Raw genomic sequence first — 25936 nt, 5'->3', positions numbered from 1 at the left:
ATTCCAAAAGATTTTTCCTATGAACAAAAGAAAAAATTAAAAAAGAAGCAAGGCAATATTACTGGGAAGATCCTTACTTGTTTAAATTTTGTACAGATAACATAATCAGGAGATGTGTACCTGAGACAGAAATGAACAACATCTTAAGTCACTGCCATGATGGAGTTGTAGGAGGACACTATGGAGGAAAAAGGACAGCAGCTAAAATACTTGAAGTTGGCTTTTTCTGGCCTATTCTATTCAAAGATGCAAGAAATTATGTCGCCACTTGCGATAAATGCCAGAGAATCGGTAACATTTCAAAAAGGGACGAAATGCGTTTTGACTCTATATTTCTGTGTGAAACCTTTAATGTTTGGAGCATTGATTTTATGGGTCCTTTTCCTCCTTCAAATGGCTATGAATATATTTTGATAGTTGTTAACTATATTTCAAAATGGGTAGAAGCAATTGCTACTAGAAAAAATGATGCTCATATTGTTTGTGCTTTTCTCAAGAAAAATATTTTTTCTAGATTTGGAACTTCACGAGTTATAATAAGTGATCAAGGAACTCATTTTATAAATATACAATTTGCTAGTTTGTTGTTAAAATATGGAGTAACTCATAAAACAAGAACTCCATATCATGCTCAAACAAGCGGGCAAGTAGAAGTTTCCAATAGAGAATTAAAAAGAATTTTAGAAACAACTGTTGGTTCTTTTCGAAAAGATTGGTCTTTAAAATTGGATGATGTTTTATGGGCATACAGAACTGCTTATAAAACTCCCATAGGCACATCTCCTTATAGACTAGTTTTAGAAAAAGCTTGTCAATTACCTGTGGAATTAGAACATAAAGCATAATGGGCTATAAAATTATTGAATCTAAACTTACCAGATGTAGGTAAAAATCGTCTATTGCAGGTAGATGAGTTAGAAGAGTTCAAACTTACAGCATACGAAAATGCTAAATTGTACAAGGAAAAGACAAAAAAATAGCATCACAAGCTCATGTGCCATAAAGATTTTAAAGTTTGTAGATCATGTTCTGTTGTACAATAGTCGATTAAGATTATTCCCAGAAAAGTTTAAGTCACGCTGGACAGGACCATACACAGTAACAGAGATTACCCCATATGGTACCATTGAAATACAACATATAAATGGGGGAGAAAAACTTAAGGTAAATGGTCACCGACTGAAGCCTTATGTCACCAGAATATTTGACAAACATGCTTCAACAATCCTTTTTGCCTAATTTTTAAAATAAGTCGAGCTGGCGACATTAAACTTATAACTATTTCCTTCCCCTCTCTTTAATATTTTAAGCAAAATTAGTAGTAACATATAATATTTATTTATATGCTAAAATTAATTATTATTATTTTTAAAAAAATGGGTTAAAAAAATATATTTGCATATTTTTACTATATACTTATAAGAATAGGTGTAAAGTATGTATTAATAAATTATCATGAAAAGAAATAGAGGCGTTCTCATGGTATGAGAAATAAAACTTTCTCTGTCATGGCAGAGAAGTAGTTTCTTAACCACAATCGTGTCGTTGTTATAACAGAAATATTTCGTGACATTCGGGAAAAGAAAATGAGGCCAGAATCGAAAAAATTCAGGGAAGCTCCTTTATCTACTTTTACTTTTAGTTTCCTTGTCATGAGGACATGACATTATTTAAGCTTGGAGGTAGAGGAATTTGTTTGTTATATATGTGTTTCTTTTAAGTCTTTTTTTTTCTCTGTAGAAAAAAGTGTAACGACCCGACCAGTCGTTTCGAGAGTTATAGCCCCTTTTTCTCTATTTATACTTCTTTTGTGTTATTCAGCTATATTATGTTATATCGGGTTAGTTGGTTCGGGATCGGAGTGGGTTCAGAGTGAATTGAGACACTTAGTCTCTAAAATAGAAACTTAAGTTGGAAAAGTCAATCAGATGTTGACTTATGGGTAAATGATCTCAGATTTGAATTCTGATGGTTCTGTTAGCCCCGTTAGGTTATTTTGGACTTATGGGTGCATTCGTAATGTGATTTGGAGGTTCATGGTAGAATTAGGCTTGAATTGGCGAAATTGGAAATTTGGCGATTTCGGTCGACAGTGGAAAAATTTGATATCAGGGTTCGAATGGAATTCCGGAAGTTGGAGTAGGTTCGTAGTGTTATTTGTAATGTGTGTGTAAAATTTGAGGTCATTCGGATGTGGTTTCGTTGATTTCGGCATCGGTTGCCGGATTTGGAAATTTAAAAGCTCTTAGGCTTGAATCCAAGGGTAATTTGATGATTTGATGTTATTTTGAGTGATTCGAAGGTTCGACTAAGTTGGTATGTTGATATATAACTTTTTGGTATTTTTGGTTGAGGTCCCGAGGGGCTCGGGATGATTTCGGATGGGTATGGGGGAGTTTGGAAGTTGGAAAATGCAACTGGAGCTGCTGTTCTGGTGTGTCCGCACCTGCGGATTGGGAACCGCAGGTGCGGATGGCATGTCGTAGATGCGAGAAATAGAGGCCTGGCATTGAGCGCAGGTGCGGAAGAGAGGATCGTACCTGCGAGCCCGCAGGTGCGAAGAAGCAGCCGCAGGTGCGAAGCTTGGCGTCTAAGTGACTTTCGTATATGCGCACCTGGGACCGCAGATGCGAGTCTACAGGTGCGAGAAAGGTGTCTGCAGGTGCGAAAGCTGGAGAATTAAGTGAGTTGCGCAGGTGCGACTCCTTGGACCGCAGGTGCGGTCGCGCGGGTGTGAGAAAATGGACGCAGGTGCGAGAAGCCTGGGCAGAGGGTACATATTGCACACTTCGCGAATTTTGGTGCATTCTTCACCATTTCTATTTGGCTTTGGAGCTTTTAGGAGAGATTTGAAGAGGGACTCAAGGGGGTTTCGTTGAAGTAAGTTACTTGAGCCCTAATACTTGTATATATGGTGATTCTCCATTGTTTAATCATTGTAATTAGTGAAAATGAGGGGTTAGGGCTTGGAATTTTTAAGAGTTTAATTTAAGGATTTGAGGGACCAAACGATGTCGGATTTTGATGAATTTAATATGGTTAGACTCATGAGTGAATGAGCTTTCTAGTTTTGTAAATTTTGTCGGATTTCGACATGTGGGCCCGGGGGCCGGGTTTGAACCAATTTCGGATTTTGGTCTAATTTGATAGTTTTTCTTGTGGAATTCATTCCATTAGAGTATATTGATGGTATTGTACTGATTGTGAATAGATTCAGAGCATTTGGAGACCGAGTCCAGAGATGAGGGCATCCCGGAGTAGGATTTTACGTAAGGTAAGTAACAGTTTTAACTCTGGCTTTGAGGGTATAAACCCGGAGATTTGACATCACCTGATTGTTTGGAAGTGATACCCACGCTAGGTGATGGGCGTGTGAGTGTGCACTGCGAGGGATTGAGACTTGGTCCATCCCGTAAGGCTCTGAGGCCTAATGGCTATTATCTGTGGTTATGTGTTTATTTGTTGTTGAAATTGTTTGCCGTCATGTTAGAAATCATGCTTAGGCTTTATTTATACTCACATTAATTGTACTCAGTCATAGAAATTATTGTACATATTTACCTCAATCTCTATTATTTGCTAATATGCGGTAATACTTGATGTGGGATGTGTTCCCTTATTGTTGATGATGGTGAGGCTAGTGAGGTACATGATTGAGTGAGGCCTAGGACCTGGTTGTGAGGATATTAGTACCATAGCGCGTGAGTTGTTCGCGTAGTACGTGAGTTGATCGTGCGGGTCCAAGTATTGATACCATAGCGCGTGAGTTGTCCGCGTAGCACGTGAGTTAACCGTGCGGATCCAGGTATTGATATGATGGCACGTGAGTTGTCCGTGCTTAGCGCTTGGGCTTTGGGAGCCCCTCCAGAGTCTGTACACACCCCCAGTGAGCGTAGAGTGTTGAGTGTTTTGAATATTGAGTGCTGAGTGCGAGTGATGAGTGATGAGTGATGGAGTGACACTGTTGTGAGGTTGTATTTATTTGTATTGTTGCTGCATTTATCTGTTAAACTTCCTTGTGGCATTTACTGAATATGGAATTACCTGTTTATTTCTGTTTATTTTTAAATTGTGAAAATAAATAATTGGACTATTTTACTTAGCTCGTCACTATTGCTCAGTTCCTTAGTTATTTCTGTTACTTATTGAGGTGGTTGTACTCATGTTACACCCTGCACTTTATGTGCAGATCCAGGTGAGTTACAGCGCGGCGATCGTTGAGTTCAGGCCGGCTATCTGTGGAGATTGCAAGGTAGCTGCTAGCGTCCGCAGGACCTTGTCACTCCTTTTATCATTTCTTCTTTTGGATTGTATTGACAGTTAGACAGTTTCACTTCTTAGTTTATAGATTTAGATCTTCATGACTTAGTGATACCCCGATGTTTGGGGCTCGTTTTCGTATTTTTCTATATTATATTTAGAGTTGATTTAGTTTATGAAAAATTGAAATGTTGAAATGTTTTATTAAATTATTATAATTGGTTCAGTAGTAATATTTGGGGAAGTAGGCTTGCCTTGTAACACGATAGGCGTCATCACGACCATGGTTAGATTTTGGGCCGTGATAAGTTGGTATCAGAGCCAAGGTTACATAGGTCTCACGAGTCATGAGCGGGTTTAGTAGAGTCTTGTGAATCGGTACGGAGACGTTTGTACTTATCTTTGGGAGGCTACAGAACCTTTAGGAAAATTTCACATTCTTGGATTCTTAACGTGCGTTCTGTGTATTCTAGTAACTAAACATCTGTATTTCATTCTCTCATAGATGGTGAGGACTCGTGCTACTGGTCAAGAGGGTCAGCCACCAGTTCGGGCCGCGAGAGGCTGAGGCCGTGGTAGGGGCAGAGGTACAGCCCGTACAGCAGCTGGGGCAGTACCTACAGATCCACCGATTGTCCCAGATCAGGACCAGGTTCCAGTTGTTGATGCACCAGCTCAGGCACCGCCTGTGCCTATTGTGATTCCAGGCCTTCAGGAGGCCCTAACTTAGATTCTGACACCATGTACCGTCCTTGCTCAGGCTGGGGGAGGCACTCAGACTCCCGTCACTCTCACACCCGAGCAGGTTATTCAGGGACTTCAGATATCGGAGGCACCACCAGCCCAGCCGGTTGCAGCTGCATAGGATTATATGGTTCCTACTATGCCTGAGGATGATCGGCGTAGGTTGGAGAGGTTTGGGAGACTCCAGCTGCCACCTTTCAGTGGCACAGAGAGAGAGGACGCTCAGGACTTTTTGGACCGGTGTCAGAGGATACTCCGTACTGCTGGTATTTTAGAGACTTGTGGGGTCTCATTCACTACCTTTCAGTTTTCTGGGGCTGCACTCAGATGGTGGGAGACTTACGAAAGGCGTAGGCCTGTTGGCGAAACACCCCTTACTTGGCAGCAGTTCTCTGTTCTCTTTCTGGGGAAGTTTGTGCCTGAGTCCCACAGAGAGGAGCTGTGCAGGTAGTTTGAGCAGCTTTGCCAGGGTGAGATATCTGTTACACAGTATGAGATGCGGTTCTTCGAGTTAGCTCGTCATGCGGTCTGGTTGGTTCCCACAGACCGAGAGAGGATCAGGAGGTTTATAGATGGCCTCGATTTTCAGCTTTGATTACTTATGACCAAGGAGAGAGTATCTGGGGTTACCTTTGATGAGGTTGTCGACATTGCTCGACAGATTGAGTTGGTTCGAGGTCAGGAGAGGACTGAGAGGGAGGCTAAGAGGCCTCGTGGTCAAGGTGGTTTCAGTGGTGCTCCTCAGGGAGGTCAGTTTCAGCAGGACCAGTTTCAGCAGAGTCAGTCATCATTCAGTGCATTGCCAGCACAGGGTTCTCATTATGCCTCGCCCACTCAGGTATCATCGGGTAATTCATTTGGGCATCAGGAGTAGCAGTTTCGTCAGAGGAGGGGTTGTTTCGAGTGTGGGGATTTTGGTCACATTGCAAGATATTGCCCTAGGCTGTTGGGTGGGACTCCACAGCGGAGTACTCGACCAATAGCACCAGCACCAGTTCCTCCACCACCCGCCCAGCCAGCTAGGGGTGGAGTTCAGCCAGCTAGGGGCGGAGCCCAGTCAGCTATGGATCGCCCGAGAGGGGGAGGCAGATCAGGGGGTGGTCAAGGACATTTCTATGCCCTCCCAGCCAGGCTAGACGCTATTTCTTAATATACTGTGATTTCAGGTATGTTCTCCTGTTAGACTCGTTCGAGGACGAACATATGTTTAAGAGAGGGAGGATGTAATGACCCGGCCGGTCGTTTCGAGAATTATAGTTCTATTTTCTCCATTTCTACTTCTTTTGTGTTATTCAGATATATTATATTATATCGGGTTAGTTGGTTCGGGACCGAAGTGGGTTCAGAGTGAATTGGGATACTTAATCTCTTAACTAGAAACTTAAGTTGGAAAAGTCAACTGGATGTTGACCTATGTGTAAATGATCTCGGATTTGAATTCTGATGATTCTGTTAGCTCCGTTAGGTAATTTTGGACTTAGGAGTGCATCCGGAATGTGATTTGGAGGTCCGTGGTAGAATTAGGCTTGAATTGGCGAAATTGGAAATTTGGCGATTTCGATCGGCAATGGAAAAATTTGATATCGGGGTCCAAATGGAATTATGGAAGTTGGAGTAGGTTCGTAGTGTCATTTGTAATGTGTGTTCAAAATTTGAGGTCATTCGGACATGGTTTGGTTGGTTTCGGCATCGGTTGCCGAATTTGGAAATTTAAAAGTTCTTAGGCTTAAATCCGAGGGTAATTTGATGATTTGATATTTTTTTGAGTGATTCGAAGGAACGACTAAGTTTGTATATTGATATATGACTTGTTGGTATTTTTGGTTGAGGTCCCGAGGGGCTCGAGATGATTTCGGATGGGTATCAGGGAGTTTGGAAGTTGGAAAATGCAGCTGGAGCTGCTGTTCTAGTGTGTCCGCACCTGCGGATTGGGAACCGCAGGTGCGGTGATCACAAGTGCGGATGGAATGTCGCAGATGCGAGAAATAGAGGCCTGGCATTGAGCGCAGGTGCGGAAGAGAGGATCGCACCTGCGAGCCCGCAGGTGCGAAGCTTGGCGTCTAAGTGACTTTCGCAGATGCGCACCTGGGACCGCAGATGCGAGTCCGCATGTGCGAGAAAGGTGTCTGCAGGTGTGGAAGCTGGGGAATTAAGTGAGTTGCGCAGGTGCAGCTCCTTGGACCGCAGGTGCGGTCGCGCGGGTGCAAGAAAATGGCCGCATGTGCGAGAATCCTGGGCAGAGGGTACATATTGCACACTTCGCGAATTTTGGTGCATTCTTCACCATTTCTATTCGGTTTTGGAACTTTTAGGAGAGATTTGAAGAGGGACTCAAGGGGGTTTCGTTGAAGTAAGTTACTTGAGCCCTAATACTTGTATATATGGTGATTCTCCGTTGTTTAATCATTGTAATTAGTGAAAATAAGGGGTTAGGGCTTGGAATTTTTAAGAGTTTAATTTAAGGATTTGAGGGACCAAACGATGTCGGATTTTGATGAATTTGGTATGGTTAGACTCATGAGTTAATGAGTTTTCTAGTTTTGTAAATTTTGTTGGATTTCGAGACGTGGGCCCGGGGACCGGGTTTAAGCCAATTTCGGGTTTTGGTCTAATTTGATAGTTTTCTTGAGGAATTCATTCCATTAGCATATATTGATGGTATTGTACTGATTGTGAATAGATTCAGAGCATTTGGAGACCGAGTCTAGAGACGAAGGCATCCCAGAGTAGGATTTTACGCTGTTAAGATAAGTAACAGTTTTAACTCTGGCTTTGAGGGTATAAACCTGGAGATTTGACATCACGTGATTGTTTGGAAGTGATACCCACGCTAGGTGACGAGCGTGTGGGTGTGCACTATGAGGGATTGAGATTTGGTTCATCCCGTGAGGCTGTGAGGCCTAATGGCTATTATCTGTGGTTATGTGTTTATTTGTTGTTGAACTTGTTTGCCTTCATGTTAGAGATCATGCTTAGGCTTTATTTATGCTCACATTAATTGTACTCAGTCATAGAAATTATTGTACATGTTTACCTCAGTCTATATTAATTGCTAATATGCGGTGATACTTGATGTGGGCTGTGTTCCTTTATTGTTGATGATGGTGAGGCTAGTGAGGTACATGATTGAGTGAGGCCTAGGACCTGGTTATGAGGATATTAAAACCATAGCGCGTGAGTTGTTCGCATAGCACGTGAGTTGACCGTACGGGTCCAGGTATTGATACCATAGCGCGTGAGTTATCCGCGTAGCACGTGAGTTGACCATGCGGATCCAGGTATTGATATGATGGCACATGAGTTGTCCGTGCTTAGCGCTTTGGCTTTGGGAGCTCCTCCGGAGTCTGTACACACTCCCAGTGAGCGCAAAGTGTTAAAGGTTTTAGTATTAAGTGCTGAGTGCGAGTGATGAGTGATGGAGTGACACTGCTGTGAGGTTGTACTTATTTGTGTTTTTGCTGCATTTATCTGTTAAACTTCCTTGTGGCATTTACTGAGTTATGGAATTACCTATTTATTTTTGTTTATTTTTAAATTGTGAAAATAAATAATTGGACTGTTTTACTTAGCTCGTCACTATTGCTCAGTTCCTTAGTTATTTATGTTACTTGCTGAGGTGCTTGTACTCATGCTACACCCTGCACTTTATGTGCAGATCCAGGTTTGAGACAGACAATGTGATAGACCTTTCGCTGGCTTTGAGTGAAGATCTATTAAATACGAAATACAAAGATAGGTTGCTTTCGGGTTACAAGGTAATTAGTTTATTGCGTCTACCGTCATTTGGATTCACATCGACTATGAAAATAGAAATGCAAGTTCATTATATTTGCTTTTTGTTGCTTAAAGTTATGGAATGTGTTTAGTGTTATTAAGATTATTAAGACTTAATTATTGTATGGTTCCCACTTTGTACAGTGCTGAGTCAGCACTATTAGTTATAGTAGTTAGTTTAGTAGTATTTTTGTACAACATTTTGTACAACTGTCATACGTGTACATATACACATTCTACACTAATGAAAAGTAGTAGAGTTTCATTTTACAAATCACTCTTTACCTTTTCTCTCTCTTCTCTCTCAGAATATTCGAGAACCTCCATTGGAGCTTCTGTCTCAGCTTGATTTCTTCATTACTGTGTTAATCTCGATATGGTATCAGAGCACGGTTGAACACATCTGCCCAAAGTCTACCGGAATTCCTTTTTCAGTATCTCAAAATCTCTTTTCCTCTGTCATATGCTAGGGTTTCAGATTCGTCACTTCGATCTGAAATGTTTCATGCGGATTGAAGAATTTTCAGTGAAATCGATCTATCTACTCACAAACTCGGTTGATATATTAGTCAGTTTCTTCGATTAGAGCTTTTCAAATGGCTATCGATCAAAGCGAAGAAACAACGCCCCGTATGAGCAGAAATGACCAGCCAGTCATCGATGCGAGCAGTCCTTTGTACATTCACCCTTCGGATAGTCCTGGAGTAATGCTAGTGCCGGTTCCATTTGATGGAATTGGGTATAGGTCTTGGAGAAGGAGTGTATTACGAGCCCTATCAGTCAAAAATAAATTAGGGTTCATAAATGGGGAATGTAGGAAACCTAGCCCTAATTCACCTCAGTTTCATCAATGGAAGAGATGCGACGATATGGTGACCTCCTGGATTCTTAATTACCTCGCGAAAGAGATTTATGATAGTGTCGAGTATGTAAATGACTCAGTCGAGCTATGGAGGGAGCTGGAAGATCGATATGATCAAACAAATGGGGCGAAGCTATATCAAATCCAAAAGGAGATCAACGAATGCAGGAACGCAGAAATAGAACAAACCAAAGCTTGACGCTAATCCACTAAAGACTAAACCCATCAAGCAAACAAGTCGCTAAGGCTTCCATAGACCGAGGCTTATAGCAAAAGGAAAGATGATTCTATCCAATCACAACCTCGTCAAGTCTCTAATCAGGGGCTCCATCATGTTAGCCGATAGGAATAGTGGCTGTTTTGTTAATAGAGTATATCACAACTAATGCACTCCATGATTTCGAATACACCTATAAGCTCGCCTAAATCTTAGATTTTTCCTTTATATGCTTTAGTAGATAGAAAGACTCTTTGACGGGCTACTCCCCAAGCAGAACAACCTCACTGTCTCCCGAAGCAGCCTAGTCACACAATGCAGTTGGAGCTAGAGACGAGGATGGCACCGTGAATGCTTAGCCAGAATAGACCAAGCTAAGCAAAGAGGAATCTATCCCAAGCGTAGCATCAACTATTATATCTTCCCTACTGCTATAAAGGAATAAGGAGAGAGACAATGCAGAGAAGCACTTTTCGAAGAGATAAAGAAACCTGCCTAACTCAGAAAGGCCCAGACTACACTGAGGAAAGAATGGAACTTTACAAACAAGAAGAGGGCCAACAAGAGTAGAGAAATAAAGCTAACCTAAAGGTAATTATTTCTCTAAAAGGCGATGCAAACGTGAAGGTCATTTTCCTTACTGGCACTAAAAACCTTCAAGGACAGGCGTAAAGCCCTCCTCACTGGTTGGCAGAGATCCTATTCGATCATATGGACCTATTCCCATTTATGGCACAATATCCCAAGTAGTAAGGCTCTGTAGAGCTAGTCTCCTTTGAGACCTGCTGCCGCAAAAGCTCTTTCTGCGGCTCCTTCACTTGCGGATTAAGTACTAGAAGCCAAGCAAGCAAACCTTGGCAACTGGAAATTACAAGGATCAGGGGAGGTATGAAATGGTTATCTCGGCTGGAAATCAAGCCCCAACACAAAGAGGTGTGGGACAAGTTGCTTTGCTTTATCGAATCAATCAGTGTGCAGCGGGCAAGCTCTTTCCCAAGTCGCTGAGGTGTTTAATAGAGGGAAGGTCAAAGAGCTGTGGGGCTAGGAGTGTTCTCAATCCTAACATTCTGAGACAAAGCCTGGGTCATCGAACTAAAGAATCTCAGCATTTGCCATAAAAACGTGTTTAAACGCCTATTTGTGAGACTGATAGGGAGGGGTCTAAAACTTGAATTTCTGTTATATAAACCTTCCAAACCAAAAAGGGGATTCCGCTCCTACCTCTAAAGCATTTTTTCAGCCCCTGCTTCTAGAAGAGTTGGTGCAAAAGTCATTGTAGTCCAAATAGTGTATTTCCGGTTAGGGGCCTAAGACTCACTAAAGCAATTTTAGCTATTCACTCTTTCTAGTTCTAGTGAATTTCTCTCCAAATAGCATAAAAAGAAGCTTGAGTTCAATTAGGGGGGAAACCCTTTGTAGTCAACCTGCTCCCAATGAAGAGGTAAGGGGCATAGCGATGAAGTCAAACAGGGTTGGTAAATTCACCGAGTGACTCGAAAGTAGGCTCTTAAAGACCACTCCTAGCGCGTCAGTAATTTCGCTCCAAAGAGCTCCCTAAAAACGTTGCCAATATCGACAACAGCTCCTGTTCAAGCTCTTGTTTCTGTTCCCGCAAAAGAATTTGTTGCAGTCTCAACTGGATAAATGAACAGCTTTGCATCTATTTCCTATTATAATAACAAAGGGTTTTCTACTGATCCATTGTCAGATAATTGAGATGTCGCTTTCAGATTTTAATCTTGTTTGGGATATATGGAAAAATGCAAGGCTCGAGAGACCTAGCGCAAAAGTAATTGTAGAGGCCTTTGCTCTCTCTGCTTCTTTCTCTTCCCAGGAATGAACAATTGGATAAAAAAAGGATTTTCTTCTTTGTTTATATATATATATATATATATATATATATATATTATTGATATATATTATTATTATAATAATATTAAGATTAGGCAAGCAAGAAAACGAATGCACGAGGCTAACATTATAGGCTTGATCACGTTAGCGCTTAATCAATCCGTTGCTTGTTTCTTTTGTGACTCAAACAGCCGGTATACTTTCCCTCTCGTAATGACTCAAAGGGGCGGGGGCTTTATATTTGCTTGCAAAGCAGTCTGTTCGCCATACGGAAAGGGTGAGCCTATTTGATTCAAAAGGCGCTACTAAACTACTCTAGTACAGCTAGTGTTAGTAGTACAACAGAAATGTCGTTCACCCCGCAAGCCCTACGTATGCAAGCACTACTGAAGTACTAAAGGAGAACGACATTAGTACAGCTGTTAAGAATACCCTCTGATGTAGACTTTGTAAACTAATAGGCCAGTAGGTTACTTTTGAATCAAAGTAGCGACGAAGGGGGGAAATAGCCCACTCGGTTAGAGTGCTGTTCTGTCACGCTAGAAGTTACGGGTTCAAACTCTATACAAAGGGCCTCACCTTTCAATGACAGCTGCCTCTTCCTGCTGCGAGGGCCTTGAAACCAAACCGCCCCCCGCCCGAAAATGCCCATTCATTTCTCGTTGGGTGTCAAAATGCTCGTTGTCCTATTACAGCCAGCTCCCAATGAGAAAAGATTCATTTTTAAGAAGTTCATTTGATGACTTAACAAGTCTCACCACCTTCTTTTGAACTATATCTATTTCTTTTAGCACTCTAGACACAATGACGGGAGCAAAAAAATATAGAAGTCCCGTGGAGCTGATGACCGCGGGTGGAGAATTACTAGATAAATAGAAGACCATGCTACCGTTTTGGGCCAACAAGGTCAAAATCGTCGTCAACGCAAGGAAAGGACATGACCATCAGTCCGAATCCAAGCAACACCCTTGGAACCCACCGAGCGTAAGAAAAAATATGGAACCAACGGATATGGCCATACCCAGAAAAGAAAGTTGGCCTAACTCCAATTTGTTTGATGAAGTTGAATAGTAAAAAATCTTTGGGCGAAAGGCAAACAGGGTTCATCCTTGATTTCGTGAAATGCTTCCTTCGCTTCCATGCCAAGTTAAAACTCATCTTTCTTCCTCAACATGAGGCTTGTAGACTCGTGATGCAACACGACTGAACGACTTAATGTTTCATGTTCACAGGAAGATTCTGGATAGAAGTATTTAAACTCTTGGTGTCAAATCAAAGCTGACCTTCTCAACGAGTCTTCATCCCCATTTCAGTTATGGTAGATGGCCCAAAGGATCAATGCGTTATTGGAGGAGTACCGCTCCGTGTGGCACTTTGTGAGTGCCAACCGGGTACTGCTGCTGGACGTAGCACAATTCTGCTAAACTTGCAAAAAAACCTCTACATCTATCGGTTCGATTTAGCAAAAGGCCAGCAACCTTTGGCTCCCCACACAGTTGTGGCCGGCTACACAGGAAGGAGCCCCTCTACTTACAAGTTTGCTAAGGATTCGCAGCAACAAACTGAGATTACTAAGGCTTAAACCTTGGAAAGGGCAGCTAATTTTCGAAAGGCCCAACGGATCACCATAGGATAGAACCCTTGCGACCTGCTCCCCTCTGATTTAGGACTCACTACCTGCTTGAAAGCCCTACTTTTGTCTTGGTTAAGACTAGAACTCAGACTGCATTCACTCTTTCTCTTTCTTCTCTACTTGGTAGCTGCTTCTTCACTGTTCAAGTAGTTGTGCTGTATCAATATGGCAAGTCGGTTGCATCATGGAAAGTACACTAAAAAATCTTCCAACATCTCAATATTCTCCTTTTTTCAACACCTCCAATCTCTGCACCATGTTCATTTTGTGACTCTCTATATTTTCCAAATTTCAAACCACTATGCCCCAGCAAGAAAATGGATGCGCTAATGCCCTTATTAGAATAGGCTTGAGAGCAAGCGTGCCCCAATCTTGTCAGCCGTTGCTTGTTCGGTCGAGCACTTTGTTCCTTACATTCCAATCTTTTTTTCTAAAGTTCCTTATAGATTACTGTCATATAGGTTCTTCTGCCGCTTCATTGGTTGATCGGCATATGAAGGTGTCAGCACTAAGAAAGCAAATCGGACGATAAAGATCAGTACTAAGTTAGAAGGAAACTAAGCATCAGGCCCTAAGCCAAAAAAATGGGATAGTACCGTCAGTGTCATCACTGAATCGGGTACATCTATGTTGGTGGAAACTAGGTCCATGTGTCAAAGAAGATCTCAGTTATTGAGTCCTTACTAAGCAGGTTCAGGATTTGGGCAGCACATATGACAGATGATCAGGGAATTTTCTTCTTAATAGAGTACCGGACTTCTCACATGACTATATGACCAAAGATCAGGTCTCCGACCAAACTTCCCTTAGCTACTTTGAAACAATACATTTCACACTTAATTAAAAGGGCTTAACGATGCCATAGTCTGTGCACGCCTGACTTATCCCTTATTCAGGATTGGTTATTTTCTCATACCGAAACGAACTTAGTTTCTCTAATTCCAACCGGAACGATGTTGGGAACTTCCACTCCTGATAACAAACAAAAGCTAGATTCTATCTGTTCCTTCTGTGAAGCGTATCTATTTCTTGGTTGATTAGCTTGTGGTGCTGCTTTAACCATGCTGTGGAGTTGAACTACAGTTCTTACTTACCTTTCGTGGTGAAATTTCAGTTCCCTTTTCATAGCTATTATGGAGGTACCGCTGCCCTTACTCAATTCTAATCTCGAAATCATTACCCGATCAGGAAATGCTTATCTTATATGGCACGATAGGTCTGAATTTCGTTTCCTATATGCACTTTCATTCCATCCGACTTCAAGAACTTGTAGGGGGTCACCCACCCTTTCCCCTTTACCCTCTCACTCCCTAAGGAATGAAAGGCCACATCTAAGTCTAAACCACTGGAATACGAATGAGATCTAGAATTACACCATATAATAGTACATGGCTTTTCTTATCGAACCCATCTACTCCAAATAAATTGCACCTCCATAATTCAATTCAAGAAAGATAGAAGGGAGAATGCCGCTGAAAAAGATGAGCTATACCAGTCTCTCATTTTTTTTATTCCATCAAAGGCCAGTTCTAATTTCTCCTTAGAAATTTCATCCATAAGCCTTTTATAAGGCAGGCTCTGGCGGGTCCCCTGGTTCTATATTTTCTTATGGTGGTCCAAGTACATATCCAATGTGAATGCCCTACCTTTAGGATAGAAGAGCACCCCCTTAATCTGGTGCCTTTTCTCCAAAATATAATCTTCTTGAATCCTGTCCGAACGAAGGGCTTCCTCTATCTTAGGCTCCATTTGGGTCTCAATTAATGCCTCATAAATATCTTTGGGCAAGGGACGCTTGATAGTATTTATGCTAAGATGATCATTGAGCTCCCGATGCCTCTATCCGTCCTCCTGTATCGGATGATAAACCTTAGCAATAGGCGATGCGGGTTCACCAGGGTTGGGAGAGTCCAGGGCCGGTTAGTTGAGACTCGCTTCGAAATTACCAGGGGAACTACTTCCAAATAAATCAGTCCAACTGAAGCCCCTTCCTCCAGCGCTCTCACCTGATCCTGAGCCAGAGGCCCCTGAAGGAGCCATCATCATCTTATTTTCCAGATCAAGACCCACAAAAAACATTGCAAGTAGGAAACCTCCGGAATACCACCCGAACCGACTAACAACCAAGTAAACAAGAATTCGTTGGTATAAGCGCCCCAATAAGATATCAAAATTTAGACCAAAATATTATAGTAATAGAGAAGCGAAGCCAAGAACACCAAAAAGAATGAGAAGGGAAAAGACCCTTCCTCGAAGACGAGGGGATAAGGGACGAAGGATATTCATGGTAGTGCAGTTAGTATGATCGCTATTTCCTGCGCAACCCTTGTCCGTAGTGATATCCTAATTCGGCTACCTCTCCCACTCATCAAGGCAGACATCAGAAACGAAACTATTGTCAAGGGAGACCAGAGTACGTTATGCCCCATCACCTACAAAAAGATCAGTTATGGAAGTACTGTGCTTCTAAGGGCCCTCTGCGTCAGAGTGACCCTGTCAGGGGCGATCCAGTCACTCGGAGTTCAAGTTCGATCCATTAGGTTATTTTTTTTTCAAAAAAGAAACGAGAGACAAGAAAACATCTTTGATTATGATTAAAAGGAACAATCTCAAATAGACCAAGATCCAATTTCGGGTCATTTCTTGGTGAACATGATCTGCCATAATCTCTTTGATCCCTTCATTTATGAGCCAGAATAGAGAGAGATTTGGTAGGAAAGTGGAAAAGACCTTTTTGTATATGATTATAAAATAGAGTGGGAAAGCTGCAGTAATTCTTTGGAAATGCTCGGTTCTCTTTGTCTTCGAGCTTTCATTCCTCAATCCACTGATTCCTTCCTTCATTTACCTCCCCACCAATAAATAGAGACAAATAGGAATAACCGAACCACGTCTACAAAATGACAGTACCATGCAGCTGCTTCAAAGCCAACATGATGCTCCTTGGTCAGATGACCAAGATATTAGCGAATACCACATATGATCGAGAAAATAGTACCTATAATCACATGAAAACCATGAAAGCTAGTTGCTAAGGAAAAGATAGAACCGTAAATACTATCCGAAATAGTGAAGGGTTCTTGATAATATTACATTCCTTAAAATCCTGTGAATACTAGAACCAGTGAAATGGTAGCTACTAAAGCGTAGACTGCTTGTTTTTCCTTCCCCGCAAGTATAGCATGATGAGCCCAAGTTACGGCAGCTACTGATGAAAGGGGAATAAGGGTATTAAGAAAAGGGATTTCCCAATGATCTAAAACCGCAATCATTTTTAGGGGCCAAATACCTCCGATCTCTACCGTAGGTGCAAAAACTAAGAAGTGTTGCACCCCCTTGAAATGAGTGCATGTACATCACACCTCCTACGATTGTTGCCAAAGCTCCGAGTGAACCCGAAATAGGCCATGGACTTGGATCTACCAAATGATAAGAATGCCTCTAAGATTCAATCATAAACCACTTTGCATCGGTTCTATGTAAACCCCTCCCCTCTCACCCCTACCCCCTAAAGTAGTAGAGTAAAGAAGGGCTCTTTGGGGTCTAATTTCTTTGCTATGTACGGACTTAGAGATCAAATATAATATGTTTCTTTCCATTCCTCGTGAGCCACTTATTTCTCCGAAACAAGAGATTAAAGTCATCTTCCTCCTTTTTCCCAAGAAGTCGACGGCGTTACACCATTGGGATACTTCGAATAAACTTGAGTACATATAGGATACACCGGTGCTAAAACCTTTTCTCAAGATATCTTCCAAACTGTTGGGGTCGTTGCTCCGGATCTTGTTCTCCCGGTGTGAAACCAGTTGGTTCCGTAGTTTTAGAATTCTGCTGATCCCAAGTACTCCATCTCCATCATTGCATATAGGAATATAGAAAGTAAAGAGGAAAAGGCATGACCAGAAGAATTGTGTGAAATAAGTGAATTTATCCAGTTGAGGCATTCTTGATTGATTGAGACAAAACGATTCCCTCAATACAGCTTAACTCCGTCAAGCCTGTACGAGTAGTGAAGAAGTATAGAGCACTTTGGTTGGTTGTTGACCAACGGAAAGCATGGGAGAAAGATGCACAAACGAAAAAGGGCTAAAAAAAAAAGGACGAAGTAATTTCGTATATAAAGATATGGGTTTCCGGGTTTAGATCGAAATTACATCCCCCAAAACCTATACTCATTCGTGTTTCACTTGTGCGTTTACAACATCCATTGCTTCTGACTATGTCGATGAAATGGGACCGCGAAGACAACCCACCACTAGAGCTTGCTTTGCTCTCGCTCCGCTCGCTCCCACCTGTCTTCTTCCCACTATAGTGAAAGATCTTTCACTTCACCATAGCAGGAACCTCGCTAACCTTCTCGGCCAGTTAGTCTAACCACAGGGATCCCCTCCTGCTTACCCACCCACCGTAAACGATTACTAACGGACTTGGAATACGAATGAGATCAAAAAGGCCATCATTGGGGCAAACGATGCAATAGCTTCGGTTAGAGCAAAGCCCAAAATGGCATAACCAAATAATTGTTTTGCCAATGATGGATTTCGCGCCACGGAATGAATCGAGGAACTAAGGACGTTTCCAATACCGATAGCAGCTCCCGCTGAAGCAATTGTAGCAGCTCCTGCACCCATTGATTTTGCACCTTCTAACATCTCTAGTTTAGAATTCTCCTCACGCTTTTTCTAGAACACTCGCCTCGTCAATTCTTCCCCTCGTTCTTTTTATCTTGGACATTGAGATGTTCATGCAAAGCTTAGGCGTCATAAGCGATACACTGAACACCAATCCAATCGTGAGAAAGAAATTTTTGCAACTACAAAAACTACAACAACCTCCGTGAACAGACGCTTTGTCAGTTCATTTTTTATATAACTTCAATTCAATAATTAAGAAAAAAGGTTAAAAAGGCTGAAGAAGCACCATTGGTGATTAAATCTAAGTATATGCCTTGGAGGCATTCAATGGAAAAATAATATTCATCCATCAGGGAAAAAAGGGACAATGAAATAACTTCGTCCAAAAAATACAAATCCCACCCTTGAAATTCGGGAAATGGTTGGACTATAGCTATTATTTGTTCACATATATTATCAAAAAGATCGTCGAATGGATCCGTAGTCTGCTCAAAACTCGGTAGCACGGGGAAATCCGCTTGGGTGAAAAAGGCGGGTAAATCTAGTTCAATCGGTAAATCCATCTCAGGAGTAAGCTGCTCCGTTGTAGCCACTTCTGTACCTGTACCGGCTTGAGCAGCCGAAATATTGATACTGGGAGATTGGGGATCGGCTGAAACACTCGAAGATGCACATTTGGGGATTCGACGATAAAGATCGGACAACGATCTCACTTTCCTCCTCATATTCGGTTTGACTTATGTTCATTCGCTCTGCGAGCGGAGCAGTATACCGAAAAAAAGAAGCGACTACCTTACTTAAGCAATTCTTCTTATTCTTATTCTTTCTTAGTTGAAGTTCCCCTTCTCCGGATTTACCCGGTGAGCACAACTCTTGCTCGGGTAGGTGGTGCCGTTTTCCGGCAACTTGCTAAATTCCACCATGCAGCGGCCATCGCCTACCCTAATGCTCCTGCTCCGGACCTTACTGCTGGCTTTGAGCTTTCTTGCTTGCTATGCGCCAGCTAGCGGAATGCTTTACCGAATGCGCCAACCAACCTCTGGTGTCGGGCCTACGTGTGCCAACTCCAACTAGGAAACTACTACCGCTTGGGCCTAAGCTCCTGAACCGGCAGGAAGAAGAAGCGCACCCGAACCCCCCTTCTTACTACCCTTTCAGAAGGTGAGGCAGAAGGATTGAGATTCTCGTAAGTAATGTTCGAAAGCACTGTTCCTTGATCAAGTAATTAAGAGATCTCCTTATTAAACCCTTATTCAATATTTTATTTTGCATACAAACCAGAGGTGCGAAGCGAAGGTGCGGTCCAGCTGCAGGAAAGACCAATCGCAGAGACAAATTCAAAGAGATTCCCGCCTCCGGGCGGGGGTTCCCCGCGGGGCTATTACACGTATTCCCCCCGGGGGTAGCTACAAGCATAAACCGGTTTATAAAATTACGTAGAGTGATCGCAGAAACTATTCGCAAGCTTGCGCACACGTGGGAAAGTTGAAGCTTTCTGAGAATGGAGAACCCCGTACGGCCGTGGAGGCCTGAAAACAAGACAGTCCGAAAAAAGGGCCTTCTGTCTACACGCTTTCGAGAATAGAATAGACGAGACGGCTGTGATTGACAAAGTAGGGGGAGGTGAGTCTTGTCTCCTTTCACTTTGTCGTACTCGGAGGAGTGGTGACTAGAGAGTACATGCCAGACGAAACGACGGTGGCTCCATACGGGGGATTGTCGGGTTCTTATGGGTGCATTAACTATAAATTGGTTGGAATTGGAAGTAACTGTAAGCGAGGGAGGGAAAGGAAAAGCAAAAAGTTTTATGCGTTCGTGCTCCACATCCGTGAAGCACTTCACTCGCTCAAGAAGACACATAAAATTACTAGCTTTTCGGTGTTGAAGGAAAGAGGCTTTAAACCTTCATCGACGCCAACACACTGGCAGGGGGAGCAGCATGGAAAGCGAGGCTCCACACCCTTCTCCGTGGGCTTTAGGAATCGAAACCGGACCAAGCTCGCACACAAGCCTGCTACCAAGCAGGAGCAAAAAAAGGAATATGTTGAATTGGGACAGGAAACCATCATAAGCCAGCCAACAAGCAAAACGAGTTCTCATTCACGGATAACTAAGCTTTGACAAGGGAGAGGGGGACCCTTCTCATACCCGCCCTTACAGGAGCCTAACGGAGAAAAGGCTATGCCCAATAGGGGAAGACTGCGGTAAAAGGATGTCCGTCTGTTGATGGCTAGCTCGTACACGCAAATATTGGACCTAGGTTTGTTGATGGATCTGGTCTTGTCGAACAGGTCCGGATTCGAGGTTCGAACACAAAAGCCCACTAGCCGAGCTGAACTGGTTAGTGATGGAAGCAATTCCCACGAACTGAGAACAAAAGGATGTACTTGCCCCCTTCCCCAGCCATTACCGCTCATCCACCGCTTTTTATGTTGAAATCCTGTCTTTGTCTTTCCAGGCTGTCTTTTGCGTGCTATTCCTTACGCCCTGAGAAAGAACCTCCACTTGGATTCATTTCAAGTCTCGAGTTCTTGTTTAGAATTCTCGTATATGAAGTTCGAACGAGAGCTTTGATGCAATTCAAATTGACAAGCAGTAGTGACAGCATAATAAATGTCCGGAGGACAGAACAAAATCTTTAATTCCCGGGTTTCCTTTGCCAATAGACCAATCAATGGTGCTCTATCGGAAACAAGATTCAGTCGCTACAAGCCAAGCCCACGGCGGAGCACTCCTAAGGCTTGGTGAGCTAGGTTTAGTGACTGGGGCGGACTTCTATTCTATACCTGTCTCCTTCTGTTACTATTATATAACCTCCTCGAAGCAAGGAAGGGAAGGAGGAGGAGAAGCACAGATAATTAGGGAAGTGGAGTAATTGTGAAGACTAGCGTAGAAGTTACTAACTTTTTTTTATGGAAGCCGAGACCCCTCCGTGACGTGGTCTTAGACTGGTTAATCGCGATGGACCAGTATTTCGAACTAAAAGAGATTTCGGACCCGGAGCGGGTACGTTTCATTACCACGAAGTTGAAGAAAACAAAAAGGCAGGTTTATGGTGAGCACATGTACGACAGAAGAGGGAGCTGGAGGAGAAGCGCTACGAAGAACAAGAAGTTCTGAAGTTTAAGGATTAATTTCTACCAGGTGATGTCGAAGCGGAATTCATAAATAAGTTTAAGAATCTGAAACAAGGTTTTTAAAAAATTTCTATGAGAAAGTACATGAAGGAGTTTAACCTATTGTCTCTACGATGTAGAGTGAAGGAGGAAGACAAAAGGCAATATTCGAGCTGACTTTTTGAATTGCATTTGTCTTTTCTGGACAGCATAGAAGGAGCATACCGTATTGCTTTGAGGGTCGAAGGACCTACTGCTTGAGCCAAAAACAAGAAAGCGAATGAAAGAAGCGAAGGTAAGAGTCAAAATACGCCGTGGAGAAGAGCTTACTTATGAGCAAAAGGGGAGGACGAAGTCGCAGGAGATTCGGTAGAGGAGATAGAGCTGGTAAAGATGACCAGCAGAAGCCTCAACAGAGGAAGAATTCCGCACGAGATAACAAGGGACGTTAAGGAGGACGTGGTAGAGGTGATAACCGTCACGTGTGCCAAGGAGATGGCGATTGACATTGAATTCCCTCTTCTGGTTTTAATATGAATTGACTCCGCTTTGGTCACTAGCTCCGTAGGTCCCTAAGCAACTTCTCTCGTCACTAGTCACTATGGCCGAAGGTTAGCAAGCCTGCTCCCAGGTCAGCAGCGAGGTCAGCCCCATCTCCTCTTTCCTTTGTCTTTGTCTACTGTTCATCCTTGACCTTCTTTCCGAACTCGTTAACACCGGAACACCCGCCATGAAGGTCACTCAAAGTAACCTACTCGAGCTTCGCCCTTTGTATTGTACCGCCTGGAAAGAGGTTCGCTAGCCTTTTTCTTTCCCTGCACCTAAAAGTTGCCTTAGTTCCCTTTTTAAAAAAAAAAAGACCTAAGCTTGAAGTCAAGGCTTCTATGCTGCTCGATCTTTCTTGACGAAGAGAATGGCATACTTAGGTCTCAGGATGAGATTCTGAAAGAGTAACCGCAATATCAGAAGAAATTCTTCCTTGATTCCTTTGACCTGAGACTGCTACTTGTATTTCCTTTACTACTCTTTCTCTCTCCTCAGTTGCTTCTTGAGCCAACAAAGTTTTTGCTTGTCTTTCCTTGCTACTTTCAATCAATCAGAAAAGGAGGATTGAGCAGTGGCTTGGGAAATAAGACAACACTTGATGGGAATTGAGGAGTAGTAAGGAATGATAAAGAGTGAAATTCAGTCACCCTCTCCGCTTTCTTTTCTTGAGAAGAATGCTCTGGTCTGGCATAAATGCCACTAGGTCATCTATGATTTGCATCTGCAAGAATGAAGGACAGAAGATTGGAAAACTAAAAAGAAAGCCAGGGCGTCCGGTGGATGAAGTCTACCTTTGTAATGTCAGGCTGAAAAAGGGGGGATAGCACTAGAGAGTCGGGAACTTTCACTGCAACTGAAGAGGCTCACACCTTACATCAAACTAACCTATCAACAGAAAGAACCGAGGTTGATTTCTTTGCAATAGGGAATGCAGTTGAAATAGAGATTCGCTTGAAAAGAGAGCAGTACTACAAGAAAGCTGTAAGACAGAAATAAGTCGATTGCTGCCATTCCGGAAATCAGGGTTTAGAAGTCTTTCGTCCGGGAGATATAGCTCCTCAGCGCATACATACAGAGATCCTGTGATTTGATCTGTACTAGAGACGGGAAGAACCAGAGGAAGACTCCATAGCTGATAGAACCAAGGACAAGGTCTGGACTGACGAGAAAGTGAAAAGTGATCTGCACTATAGCTTCTCCCATTCCATTCCTTATTGTTGCTTTTAGTGCTTAGATAAGTTTGTTTGTTTTGTAGCACGGGGGGATAGAAAGTGCTTTTTCCCGCAGTAGGGTAGGGAGAGATTCTTTCTCTTTACTAGAGCCAAGACTGTACGAGGAGAGAAAGACTTAAGTCGACTCAAGTGGAAATAATCAGACTGCTTCCATACCTTATCTCAGGTTACCCCTTAGTGCGGGTATGGGGCACTTCGTCAGCAGTGGTTCGTTTAGCAAGCAGTCTTATTGCTTGAAAGCACACACAGCACACAGTAGGAGAGTTCGAGTGTGAAAGCGGTGTACTCATGCCCCTGAGATAAGGTATGCTTTTAGTGCCTTATCTAACTATAAGAGCAGGAGCAGCAAGCACTTACTTTCTTTAAGACGCTAACTTCCACAGCAGCTAAGAATTATCTCAGGTTTTCCGTTAGTGCGCTCCGGAAAGAAGGAGCAAAGGCGAAAAAGCTCAAGTGATTTTCCCTTGACTACTGTCAGGCCAGGGAAGATAACTGCATAACCTAGGGAATACAACTCCATAAGAGCGAGAAAGTACGGGGATAGAAAGAATCACACGATTCCCTATCGTGATAGAAGCAACAATAGGATAGGAGTGCACAGGTTCGCAACTGGACTCTTCTCTGACTAGAAGAGCTGCGCCTAAGACTCTGAAGCGAAGGGAGGTGGTCCCGAGCGTTGCCTATATGGCTATATAGCGTCAGCGTTGTTTGCAAGTCACGTCAGTGCAGGCGCAGCGTAGCGTCATGGTAGCGTTAGCTATGCTCGACTAACAGGATGAGTCATGTGATTGACCTGACATTTTATTGAGATGAACTTCGAGCTGCTGAACCGACAACGTGTTTTTCTGCTTGTTTTGGAAGCTTGAAACGACAGACAAGTGGTGACTATGAGACGGCCTTGCTACTGAGCTTCTTGTCTTCCATCTTTCTTTATTGTGGGGTCCGCGCAACAAGAACAAGAGCGCTTCCTCTTTCTTTTTCTTTGCCACCATGAGACCGGAAATCAATGCTTTCGCGCGAAGTCCTTGTCACTGTGGAAAACTGGTACTTTCCTATAGTTGATCAAGGCTGCTTGAACTTTCAAACCTGGTCAGGTCTTGGAATCGGGCTAGGAGCAGCTATTGAATCTGGTGATGGCGGTGTGATAATGCCAGTCGAAAGGGAAAGAAAGGGTAAGACTTTGGTCAGGCAATTGTTGCAGTTTCTCATTCCGCAGATCATCCAATCCTTCTTCTTGAGCCTTTTAGAGGGCTTTCGGATAGTTCGGTACCGGCTATCGGTAAAGGAAGCATATGCCTCTAACTCAGTTCATTCCCTATATGGTAATGGTAGGTACGCCGGTACCCCTTTTTTGGTTCAACCAAGGTAGGCTCGTGCCCGGGTTCACTCGTGAAAGGAAGGTTCTAGCGGTAAAGTAAAGAAAATCCTCCCTTCTTGCTTCCTTAGGGTACGCCCCCTATCGCCTTTCATTCGGAAAAGGAATTATCTGCACTGGCTTCAGTTAGCCGTGAAGTACGCTGATACCCCGGTTGTCTATAAATCGTCACAATAAAGTGTGATAACCTTAAATTCTCTCTGTACTTTGTTTCAAATAAGCGCCTTGAAGCTAGCTAATCCAGCCAGCAAGCCATAAAAGAAAGGGGAAAATTAGTAAAGGTGCCCTGCGCGAAACTAACTCTTCTAAAACCTGAAATGGGGAAGGAGAAAGAAAGGAAGGACTAGCTATTCGATTGATTGACTTTTTATTACCCCGTCTGCTCTCTTGTTCATATATTGGTTTTTAGATTTGATTCCCCGTATGCTCTAGTATAGAGAAAGGTAGACTTCTTTTCTCTATACTAGTAAGAGAGATTGAACCTGCAAGCGCTAACCTAACAGAAAAAAACCTCCTCTAGGGAAATGGCCCCGATGCGTGTAATAGAGAATAGGCATGCTTGGCTTACTTGAATCTGCGTTGGGGATGGGATTGCCTACCTGTCTAGTTAGCTTGAATGAAAGCGTAAGGCAAGCCCAAGGGCTAGTAGTAAGGCATTGGGGATCGTAGACCACTAAGGAGAGAGGCCAGTCTTCCTACTCAGCATAGGACTTAGCTGGGAAGAGACTTTCTTCTTCTCCCCCTGTCGATCTGGGAGCAGCCTTGTCTTTTCCTTTGTACTATTTTTAGTTGATAAAGAATAAGCTCTGGAAGCGGATAGGCCGATGGTAGGGAAGGCTAGCACACATCATTTCTCTAAGAATAAGTGAGTTTCACGACGAGTCCAGCTCGTAGTGACCCTAAGACTGTGTTATGGCGAACTGGGAATGCCTTCCAAGTCTATAGTCTTATAAAAGTAGTAATGCCGCATTCCCTCTTCAGTTATCGTGAAATTTCTCAGGGCTCTTCTCTATGAAGAATGCCTCCTCGTTCTTCGTCCATTCCCGTTCGATGGAGAAAGAACTTCTTTCGGGTGTTCGGTCAGGCTTGCTTAGGCCGAGTAAGCAACTGAAGAAATTTCGTATACAGGTTTTCAGTATTAGAAAGGTCTGGGTGATTGCAGTATATTTTGGCCTGTAGTTAGCTCCGCTTAAGGTAGTGAAGTGAGCCATTAGCTCAGATTCCGCATCTAAATCATTAGCTCAGCTAAGGAATCAAGCACCCAATCCGATAAGAGCATCAAATACGAATCACGTCCGAGACGGGAGAAATAGCATAGTAGTAAAGAAAGCGCATAAACCCATTCCTTCGCAAATGGCGCCATAGCCAACGCTCTATCTAAAAACCATTCTTTCTTTCAGGCCGGTAGGGGGAACCTTCCGCATGAAAGCGAAAGGAAGCGACCGATCAAGAAATGCAAAGAGAAGGGGAATGGTTAGTGATGACGGCATAGGACACAGAAAGTTCCTTCTCTCTCTTTTGAATCCCAGGGATTGCCTCAGGGAAGAGGCCAGTCCCTGAAAAAGCCATCTCGATTGGTATCATTCAAATGCGAATATAGGCCTGATTGAAGCATAAAAGTGAAATAATAATAATGAGAGGCTTTTGTCCGTTGACGGTCATCTTACCTGTCTCCTACGCTACGCTCTCAAC

The 25936-nt window shown here is 43.0% G+C and overlaps 1 pseudogene; it reads right to left on the bottom strand.

The window, feature by feature from the left end:
- Positions 1-16181: 16181 nt before the first annotated feature.
- Positions 16182-16797, bottom strand: LOC117273513 (cytochrome c oxidase subunit 3-like; annotated as a pseudogene).
- Between the last annotated feature and the right edge of the window lie 9139 nt (positions 16798-25936).

Source organism: Nicotiana tomentosiformis, chromosome 1 (genome assembly GCF_000390325.3).
Source record: "Nicotiana tomentosiformis chromosome 1, ASM39032v3, whole genome shotgun sequence".
Taxonomy (NCBI): domain Eukaryota; kingdom Viridiplantae; phylum Streptophyta; class Magnoliopsida; order Solanales; family Solanaceae; genus Nicotiana; species Nicotiana tomentosiformis.
The sequence above is the reverse complement of the archived record's forward strand: the minus strand, read 5'-3'. Positions and strand labels throughout refer to the sequence as shown.